This window comes from Oncorhynchus clarkii, chromosome 21 (assembly GCF_045791955.1).
Source record: "Oncorhynchus clarkii lewisi isolate Uvic-CL-2024 chromosome 21, UVic_Ocla_1.0, whole genome shotgun sequence".
Taxonomy (NCBI): Eukaryota; Metazoa; Chordata; class Actinopteri; order Salmoniformes; family Salmonidae; genus Oncorhynchus; species Oncorhynchus clarkii.
Genome location: NC_092167.1, coordinates 39690791 through 39701621, shown reverse-complemented (window position 1 = coordinate 39701621; position 10831 = coordinate 39690791). Strand labels below are relative to the sequence as shown.

Genomic DNA, 10831 nt, shown 5'->3' with positions numbered 1-10831 from the left:
TTTTGGTTACTACATGATTGCATATGTGTTATTTTGTAGTTTGATTTCATAGCTCTACAATGTAGAAAATAGTACCAAATATAATATACAAATAATCCTTGAATGAGCAGGTGTGTCCAAGCTTTTGACTGGTACTAAATATATATATATATATATTTTTTTTACACATATTTAACCCCTTTTTTGGGGTAGGCACTAAACTACCTCCATTCATCTTAAACGAGTCCCGTGACACTTGTGGGGGTCGTAGAGAAAAACAGAGAACACCATCATATTTGTGAGAGTCTCCCCTTTCCCATTCATTTGTAGCCAAAACAAAAGTGCGACACAGCGGATGCGGTGGATTGAGACGCATCCAATGCAAAAAAACAGATATCTCTATCGTAAACTGATGGATTTTGATGGAGACTTTTTTTAAAGTACGATGCGTGAATTGTAATTGGTAACATATCAAACAAAATGGGTGATGGACATCCACAGATTAATACATACCATATGAAACATAACACATGTAAATGGAGTTTCTCGGTTTTACATACAGAATAATATAAAATGCTCTGAGACCAGGTTGAGCTGACACGTTCAATGCTGTAGAGGTTGTGATGAGTCTATGCCAGATGCTGTCCATGCTGGCGCTCTTCCATATCGCTGATGAGATCGAGAAGGGACGCCTTCTGCCACGGTTTGTTCAAGTGTGTGCCTCTCCCAAGCCTAATATTGTGTTCTGTCTCTTTGCATTTTGGGCCCTGTTCAAATACTACAAAGTGTAACCTTCATCCAATAATTGAAGATGTTCAGTTCACCAATCTGGTAAAATTGGACAGGTTAGGATAGAGCAATTCATGTCTGATTGGTCTGTATGTGACTGTATGTGATTGTGCGAGCAACAAATGGAGATAAGTGATGCTCTTTGTCAGATCGGAAAGCTCAGTATGTCCCCACTGATTCCTGTGGTAATAGTTCATGCCAAAATCAAAGAACTCAAAAGTAGTCTCAGTAGTTTCCTTGTCCAGGTTATGGAGAGAAACATCCTACTGTTCGTGGTGATAATCAGTCAAGAGGAGTTCCAGAGGAAACCAGTTTTACCTGTGGAACGTTCTAGATAAGTTATGTAATCAGAACTAAGACATATTGTATAAAAGTAAGGGTTGCACATTTCTGTCCTAGCCCAGCATTAACACCTGATTCAACTATTCACCTAGCTCTAGATTAGTAAAATAAGGTGTGTAAGTGCTGGGCTGAAACAAAAATGTCTACCACCCTAGGGGGTGCTTAAAGGGTTAAGTTTGGTTGTGTCTGACATTTGCAGATACCCCCCCCATGCACTCCTGTGTTAGATAGGCATGCATTCAAATGGCCACCGGACTATTTACATTGACACGCCCCCCTCCATTTGTTTTGTACACTGCTGCTACTCGCTGTTTATTATCTATGCATAGTCACTTCACCCCAACTTACATGTACAGATTACCTCAACTAACCTGTACCCCTGCACACTGACTCGGTACCGGTACCCCATGTATATAGTCTCGTTATTGTTATTTTATTGTGTTACTTTTTATTATTTTTTTATTTAGTTTATTTGGTATTTATTTGGTAAATATTTTCTTAACTATTTTTGAACTGCATTGTTGGTTTAGGGCTCGTAAGTAAGCATTTCACGGTAAGGTCTACCTACACTTGTTGTATTCAGTACATGTGACAAATAAAGTTTGATTTGATTCCTTTGCCATGCTGTGGGCTTGATACACCCTGTCTATCCCCCTCTGCATGGTCTCAGTCATCACAGAAGGTACATACTCTACATTACTTGTATTTTACCTTCCACTTTGTCTATTTTGTGTATTGAAAAGAGTTTGAAAAGAATCTTTCAAGCACTGGAACAACTGTGAGTCAACCTTTTGTCTTTCTAGGTGCTTATGGAACAGTGTGGCATTCACTGAGGGAGAGAAAACTGCAGCTTGATAACTGGAATAAGAAGATGAGAAGGACATTACATGGATTTCTTCTTTTAGGATATATCACTTTAGGAGTAATTGTATTATTTGTAGATAAGACTGTCTTAAGCAGGACAGCTCAGAGTGGGGGAGTTCATCTTCTCCTCCCTCTCTAATTCCATCCCTAACCCCCAGGTCACCTCTGAGGCTCCACCCATATGCAGCTGCTGCCCTGGTATACCACCCGCAATACACATATTCAGAGCCAGCAAGGCAGCTGTAGGGATGGGTTGGAACTAAATGTTACGAAGCAAGTAGAAGAATGGTCAATGTTCAAAACATTTGCATGTATGCGGACAATGTAAACTAAAATAAAATGTTCATTTTTGGGGGAAAAGTGTGTGGGATACCTTTTGTCGCAATACTTTTTATTTTGTGTGGTGCTTTGTCTCACCTTTGGCTGTGTTGATGGAGGTCTCTGATAGTCCAGTTTCAGGACCCTCTGTGGTGCTGAAGAACCAGTCAATGAACTAACACAGAAACACACCATTTTTACTTTGTCAATGAGATGAGAAAATACTTTGTCTGCTTGCCTAGAAATTCGTTTTGCATCTACAATGCGCCTTAGTGACAATAACGTGCAAATATAACGTTTGTAATTACACATGATAAACCAAACATTTTCATTACTCATTAATATTCCACTTAAGTCCTGTCAAAGGTGTCTGTAGTTGGGGCTGCGAGAGTATGTGAAGTCTGGGCCACTTACCTACCTTCTGTGACTGTTCCCTTCAGGGCTCCTTAGCCAATAGCTAACTCAGGTTGTGGGGCAATCCCAGCAGGTATAGTGAGACCGACTGCTCGACCAACGCGGCGTTAACGCACATGGCGTGAAGTAGACCGAGGCGGCTTTGATCCCTGTTGCCATGGAAACCACTGGGCCCTGATGCCCAGGAGGAGGGGCATTGTGTGGTCGCCCCCAGGAGACGACCGCTGCAGTCAATACCTGGAGCAGGAAGTCTGTTGACTGCACAGGATGATGGGAAATGGAGTCCAGGTTATTTAGCCCAAGTATATGTGACACACAATAGACTTCCTGATTAACGGGATCATGGTAATGTCAGGAATGGAATCAGTGGAATGGTATCATAGTTCTATGGTTCCAACATGGTTCCATGTGTTTGATACCATTCTATTCGATCCGTTCCAGCCATTGTTGTGAGCCGACCTTCACACAGCAGCCTCCACAGGTGTGTACATGTTTCTGCGAATAGCGCAGGTTAAAATATTGTACTCACCTGCCTGGAGTCCCAACATTTTAGTGCACTTGGCAATTAACAGACTATAAATGCATACCAAGGCTAACAAATCCATGTTTTGCAAGTCAGAAATCACCCTATTCCTTGAATTCCACAGCTACAAATTTCACATACTCAACTTCCTGAGGGGCGACATTACAAAAGTAATTCCTGAAGGATGGCCATTCAGCCAGAACCCACCCACTACAGACCTGCAGCACATACCAATATCTCACCTGCACGTGAACTCTAACATACCAGCTATCCCATGTGATGGTGTGTCAATTGTCACACACACACACAAACAGTACCAGTCAAAGGTTTGACACATGTACTCATTCAAGGGTTTTTCCTTTATTTTGTACTATTTTCTACATTGTAGAATAACAGTGTTATTTAAACATATATATTTGAAGACAGCATATGTGGGAACTCCTTCAAGAATGTTGGAAAAGCATTCCAGGTTGAACTGGTTGAGAGAATGCCAAGAGTGTGCAAAGCTGTCATCGGGGCAAAGGGTGGCTACTTTAAAGAATCTCAGATATAAAATATATGTTGTTTTGATTGACAATTTTTTGGTGACTAAATGATTCCATATGTGTTATTTCATAGTTTTGATGAGCATTGTTGGCTGCTTTTCCTTCACTCTGCGGGCCAACTCATCCCAAACCATCTCAATTGGGTTGTGGTCAGGTGATTGTGGAGGCCAGGTCATCTGATCCAGCACTCCATCACTCTCCTTCTTGGTCAAACAGCCCTTACACAGCCTGGAGGTGTGTTGGGTCATTGTCCTTTTGAAAAACAAATTATAGTCCAACTAAGGGCAAACCAGATGGGATGGCGTATCGCTGCAGAATGCTGTGGTAGCCATGCTGGTTAAGTGCGCCTTGAATTCGAAATAAATCACAGTGTCACTAGCAAAGCACCCCCACACCATCACACCTCCTCCTCCATGCTTCACGGTAGGAGCCACACATTCGGAAATCATCCTTTCACCTACTCTGAGTCTCACAAAGACACGCCTGTTGGAACCAAAAATCTGAAATTTGGACTCATCAGACCAAAGGAAAGATTTCCACTGGTCATGTTTCTTGGCCCAAGCAAGTCTCTTCTTATTATTGGTGTCCTTTAGGGAAAGGGGGATAGCTAGTCAGTTGCACAACTGAATGCATTCAACTGAAATGTGTTTTTCGCATTTAACCCCAACCCCTCTGAATCAGAGAGGTGCGGGGGGCTGCCATAATCGACATCCACATCGTTCATGCCCGGGGAACAGTGGGTTAACTGTCTTGCTCATGAGCAGAATTACTGATTTCTACCTTGTCAGCTCGATGATTCGATCCAGCAACCTTTCGGTTACTAGCCCAACGCTCTAACACAATTCTACCATGAAGGCCTGATTCACGCAGTCTCCCATGAACAGTTGATGTTGAGATGTGTCTGTTACTTGAACTCTGTGAAGCATTTATTTGGGCTGCAATCTGAGGTTCAGTTAACCCTCAGAACTCATCCTTTCCTGTGGTGGTCCTCATGAGAGCCAGGTTCATCATAGAGCTTGATGGTTTTTGCGACTGCACTTAAAGAAACTTTCAAAGTTATTGACATTTTCGGGATTGACTGACCTTCATGTCTTAAAGTAATGATGGACTGTCGTTTCTCTTTGCTTATTTGAGCTGCTCTTGCCTTAATATGGGCTTGGTCTTTTACCAAATAGGGCTATCTTCTGTATACCAACCCTACCTTGTCACAAGACAACTGATGGGCTCAAACGTATTAAGAAGGAAGGAAATTATATAGGATCGGTGTCCCGTCCTCGGGACGGTTGAGCTAAAGTAGGCTAATGTCATTAGCATGAGGTTGTAAGAAAATAGTAAAAATAAAGAAAAACCCTGGAATGAGTAGGTGTGTCCAAACTCTTGACTGATACTGTACATACACAGAAATAACACAGCATGTGTGCATCACAGGAGGTTGGTGGCACCTTAATTAGGGAGAACGGGCTCATGGTAATGTCAGGAATGGAATCAGTGGAATGGTATCATGGTTCTATGGTTCCAACATGGTTCCATGTGTTTGATACCATTTCATTCGATCCGTTCCAGCCATTGTTGTGAGCCGACCTCCACACAGCAGCCTCCACAGGTGTGTACATGTTTCTGCGAATAGCGCAGGTTAGAATATTGTACTCACCTGCCTGGAGTCCCCAACATTTGACAGTGGTCATGCCGTAAGGAACAGTTATTATGAGTCCCCTCAACTCCAATAGTCACTGCAGTCGTTTGGACACACCAACAAAGTATACTTGTTATAAACCAGTGTTTACCAACTCTAGTCCTCGAGTACCCCTCAACATGACATGTTGTGATTCTAAACCTGCACAAGCACACCGGATTCAACTAATAAAGGTAATTGATGATTAGTCGAGTAGTTTGTGATTAGAACAAAAAGGTTTGCTGTTAGGGGCAGGGTCGGATTAATGCAGGGGCTTACCGGGGCTGAAGCCCCTGGGCCCAGGCTTGTGGGGGGCCCAAGAGGCAGCAACAATTTTTATTTTTTTTACAAAAAATGAATTTATAAAATAATTGTTAAGGAAATATATACTGTATATATTATATATGTAGTATATATTTATATTTTTTCACTGCAACCGCCAACCACAGTAGGATTCAGTAGCCCGCTCTTAATGAGTGTAGACAGCCTGCTGCCACTCTGCTAATCATCAGATGGGGGGAGGAGAGGAGGCAGGGGGCCCACGTAAATAAATGTGACTGGTCAATAGTACAGGTCCACGTACAGGTCCACTCCTAGGTCGTACAATAAACCACCGACAGACATCTCAGTGGATGGTCAAAATTCAAAGTGTTTAGTGATCACTGGTCTTACACACCAGACATTCCTTGTCATGTGATTCAGTCAGAAAAATAACTGACTGGTGCACTAGTCTAAAAAGAAAGAATTCCCTGCCTGTATATGGTTTGGAAGGAGGTTGAAGATATTCCCTGTAGTAGAACACTGGACAGCCCAAACGGTGTTGGGGGGGTGGGGGCAACGGCCTAGACCAGGGCCCGGAGGAGGGACAAACAGAGGGCCAGGCACTGGGGGTAGACATCCTGCTGGAACTGCTGCTGACCCAGGGTCTCCCCATACATCTGGAGCTTGTCCTCAGACCCGTGTTTCATCCACACGGAGAGGCCCTCGTACAAGTGGCCTCGAGTATGCATCTGGGGAGAGGGGACAGTGTAGGAAGAATTCATGGAGGTCTCACACTCTGCATTTTGTTCCCAGGGGGGTTTAATACAAGAAGTACATATAGAATCGCTGATTTGGAGGATCTCTATCGAGCCACTTTTCTGTAGGTATGATACTTCTGTGGCATGTTGTTGTGTGGTCCTCACCTACTGTGCAGCTGTGGCTGCTGCAGAAGTGAGCCAGGTAGAGGTGTCCTACCAGAAATGCACTGTCACAATGCAGCCCTATGGCCCCAGAGAACGACGTGATCTACAGGGGAAAGACAGGAGCAGGGTTTGCTTGTTGTTTGTTTCTTGTGAGCTTTTGGAACAATTTCTTCTGTGATCCCCCGAAGGACCTTGTTCAGTCTGTCCTGCTTCTGAGAGAACTGCTCAGTTTCATTGCTCAGCTGGAAGGGAGAGAACAGCCACACACTGTCCCTCAGAACACACTGTCATAAGTAGACGTTTGGCTCCATCTGGGGGGATGTTTAAAAACTGTTCATTTCGGAGGATTACCTTTTGTATTTGTACAGTACAGTACAGCATTACATTCCACTAATCCCCTCTCAAACATAAAAATATTTACCTAATGAAGGCCAGTCTCTGATCCCACCAGAGGCACCAGACTGTTGACAGCAGCCAGAACCTCAGACAGTAGGATCTTGATCCAGGCAGCCAGAAGGCAGGGTTTGATGTCTTCAGCCTTACCGTGTGCGCAGGATGACAGGCCATGAACCACCTGCTCCAGAGTAAATTTCGTGATATCCAATTACGATCTTGTTTCATCGCTGCAACTCCCCAACAGGTTCGGGAGAGGTGAAGGTCAAGTCATGTGTCCTCCCAAACAACCTGCCATGCCGTGTTTCTTAACACCCGCACGCTTAACCCAGAATCCAGCCGCATCAATGTGTCGGAGCAAACACCTTTCAACTGATGATCGAAGTCAGCCTGCAGGCACCCTTCCCACCACAAGGAGTCGCTAGAGTGCGGTGAGCCTAGTAAAGCCGCTCCCGGCCAAAACCGCCTCCAACCCGGACGACACTGGGCCAATTGTGCACTGCCCTATGGGACTCCCAGTCACGGCCTGTTGTGACACAGCATGGGATCAAACCCCAGGCTGTAGTGATACAGCAACACTGCAATGCAGTGCCTTAGACCGCTGCACCACTCGGAAGGCCCAGCCAGTAAGATCCAGGGTACCACCCCACACCTGCTACAGAGTAGGCCAAGACCAAGGGAGGGAGGGAAGGAATCAAGGAAGGAGAGCATCCTGACATTTACTAATGCAGAAATAATGATTTATAAAAGGTGAGCAGACTATTAAAAAATATGATCTATTAACCTTATAAATGATTTATTAAAGGGCAAAACAAAAATTCCAGTAAAACAGCAGTGATTGACAACGTTATTGGTAATAAATAATATTTGTATGACTACTATGAAGATTTGGGACATACCTTCTACAGTATGCGAGCCTGGCTGCTGCTGTCCCCCTAGGGCCTCCAGCAGCTTGTCCAGGGTGAGGGTACCACATGGGCCCTGTGTTCTGTCTGTCCACTACCACTCAGGGCCCCCAGAACCAGGCCCACCTCACAGCCCGCACTGAGGGAGAAGGGGAGGAGAGGAGGAGGGGAAGGGAACATATTAGGGAGTACATTGTTGAAGGCTTCCCTCAAACAAAAATTCACTTGTACTGTTGAATAAATAAATTAACACCCAAAGCCACTCAACGTCACAATACTAACAATCATCATAACATAACAAAAACAAAACAAAACAGACACATCACATCTCAAGAGTCATTTCTGACAAACACAACAAACCACCCCCTCTCCACACCCTCCGTCCCATGGCAGACCCCCCTACCTGAGCCTCTCCTGGTGCAGGCATGACAGCAGCATCCCAGGGCCAGAATGGAACAGGACGGCCTAGGGCGAGTGTCTGTGTTGGGCGAGCCGGGAAGCCCTGCCCTCAGGGTGGCTAGGACCTGGGGCACACTGTCTTTGTGCCAGGCCACCAGCACGGGCACCACCAGGGACAGGAGTGGGCGATGGCACTGCCTGTGTTCTTTTCTGAGTACGACTGCTGAGATGGGAGGGATGGGAGAATGTTATACTTCGATAATACATCTTCTCTTTTTATTTATTTATTTTTTTATTTTTTTACAACTAACAATACATATAAAGCCTCTCCAGCCAGACAAAATTATATGCATTAAAACTATAGAGCATAAAATATTTTTTCTATAGCCTCTAGATGTCAATAGTATTTTGTTTTATTCCTATAGTGAATAATATAGCAAGATTTATGTGATTGAGTGACGTCTCAATAAGGCTTATAGGAGAGCTAGGTTGTTGTTGTACAGTGCTGACTTGCAGGAACCAGGGGAAGACTTGTCCTCTGGGCTTGTAACCCCTGCTGACGATACTGCGGAGAGTGTCCTGGACCAAGGCCAGCCAGGTGGATGGGGCCAGGATCTCAGGACACACCTACAGCACACAACACAGGAGGGAGAGAGTTACAGCAACACCCAGTGAGAAAAGCAGTCTTGCTTCAGTTCATACATGGAATGATGAGGTAAAACAATAGATTCCTTCTGGTTTGTGTCACACCCTGATCAGTTTCACATGTCCTTGTGTTATTGTCTCCACCCCCTCCAGGTGTCGCTTGTTATCCCTGGTGTATATATCCCTGTGTTTCCAGTCTCTCTGTGCCAGTTCGTCTTGCATGTTCCAAGTCAACCGGCGTGCTTTTCCCGTGATCCTGCCTTTTTCTATTCTCTTTAACTAGTCGTCCCGGTTTTGACCATTGCTTGTTTTCTGGACTCTGTACACGCCTGCCTGACCATTCTGCCTAACCTGACCTTGAGCCTGAATTACTTGGTTGTTTTTTCTTCAAATTCATTATACAAGCACCACTAGGCACTATTCAGAACTAGTATGCCTTGACACCACATCATTTACCCCTTGACACCACATAATTTACCCCTTGACACCACATCATTTACCCCTTGACACCACATCATTCCCTTTGACACCACATCATTTACCCCTTGACACCACATCATACCCCTTGACACCACATCATACCCCTTGACACCACATCATGTACCCCTTGACACCACATCATACCCCTTGACACCACATCATTTACCCCTTGACACCACATCATTTACCCCTTGACACCACATACTTTACCCCTTGACACCACATCATACCCCTTGACACCACATAATTTACCCCTTGACACCACATAATTTACCCCTTGACACCACATCATACCCCTTGACACCACATAATTTACCCCTTGACACCACATCATACCCCTTGATACCACATCATTTACCCCTTGACACCACATAATTTACCCCTTGACACCACATCATACCCCTTGACACCACATCATTTACCCCTTGACACCACATCATACCCCTTGACACCACATCATTTACCCCTTGACACCACATAATTTACCCCTTGACACCACATCATTTACCCCTTGACACCACATCATACCCCTTGACACCACATCATACCCCTTGACACCACATCATTTACCCCTTGACACCACATCATTTACCCCTTGACACCACATCATTTACCCCTTGACACCACATCATTTACCCCTTGACACCACATCATTTGCCCCTTGATACCACATCATACCCCTTGACACCACATAATTTACCCCTTGACACCACATAATTTACCCCTTGACACCACATGATACCCCTTGACACCACATAATTTACCCCTTGACACCACATCATACCCCTTGACACCACATAATTTACCCCTTGACACCACATCATTTACCCCTTGACACCACATCATTTACCCCTTGACACCACATGATACCCCTTGACACCACATCATACCCCTTGACACCACATCATTTACCCCTTGACACCACATGATACCCCTTGACACCACATCATTTACCCCTTGACACCACATCATTTACCCCTTGACACCACATCATACCCCTTGACACCACATCATACCCCTTGACACCACATAATTTCCTAGTAAATAACAGGTAAGTACCGGTGCTGTAAAATACAATGCTCCCATAACGTGTGGAGTATGTTCTTCCCCAAGCCCTCCCTCTGTGTCAGTGAGCAGGTTGCTCTTGTACTTGTCCAGCACCGCAACCAGACCACTCAGAGCCAAGATAGAGAGATTCCCTGCACCATCGGACTGCCCCTGTTGCCACGAAGACACAGGTGTAGCACCGGATGACCATGACAACCGTAGCAGGACTGATCGCCCTCGTCAACCATACAGCTTGGCTATGGGCCAGTGCTCTTCCATCATTGTGTTGTATTAACCCACCTGGTCCAACTAATCAAGGGTTTGAAGGATGG

At 44.8% G+C, this 10831-nt stretch overlaps 1 pseudogene; it reads right to left on the bottom strand.

The window, feature by feature from the left end:
* Positions 1-2062: 2062 nt before the first annotated feature.
* The window catches only part of LOC139379223 (focadhesin-like), a 49434-nt pseudogene continuing 40665 nt past the window's right edge, over positions 2063-10831 (bottom strand).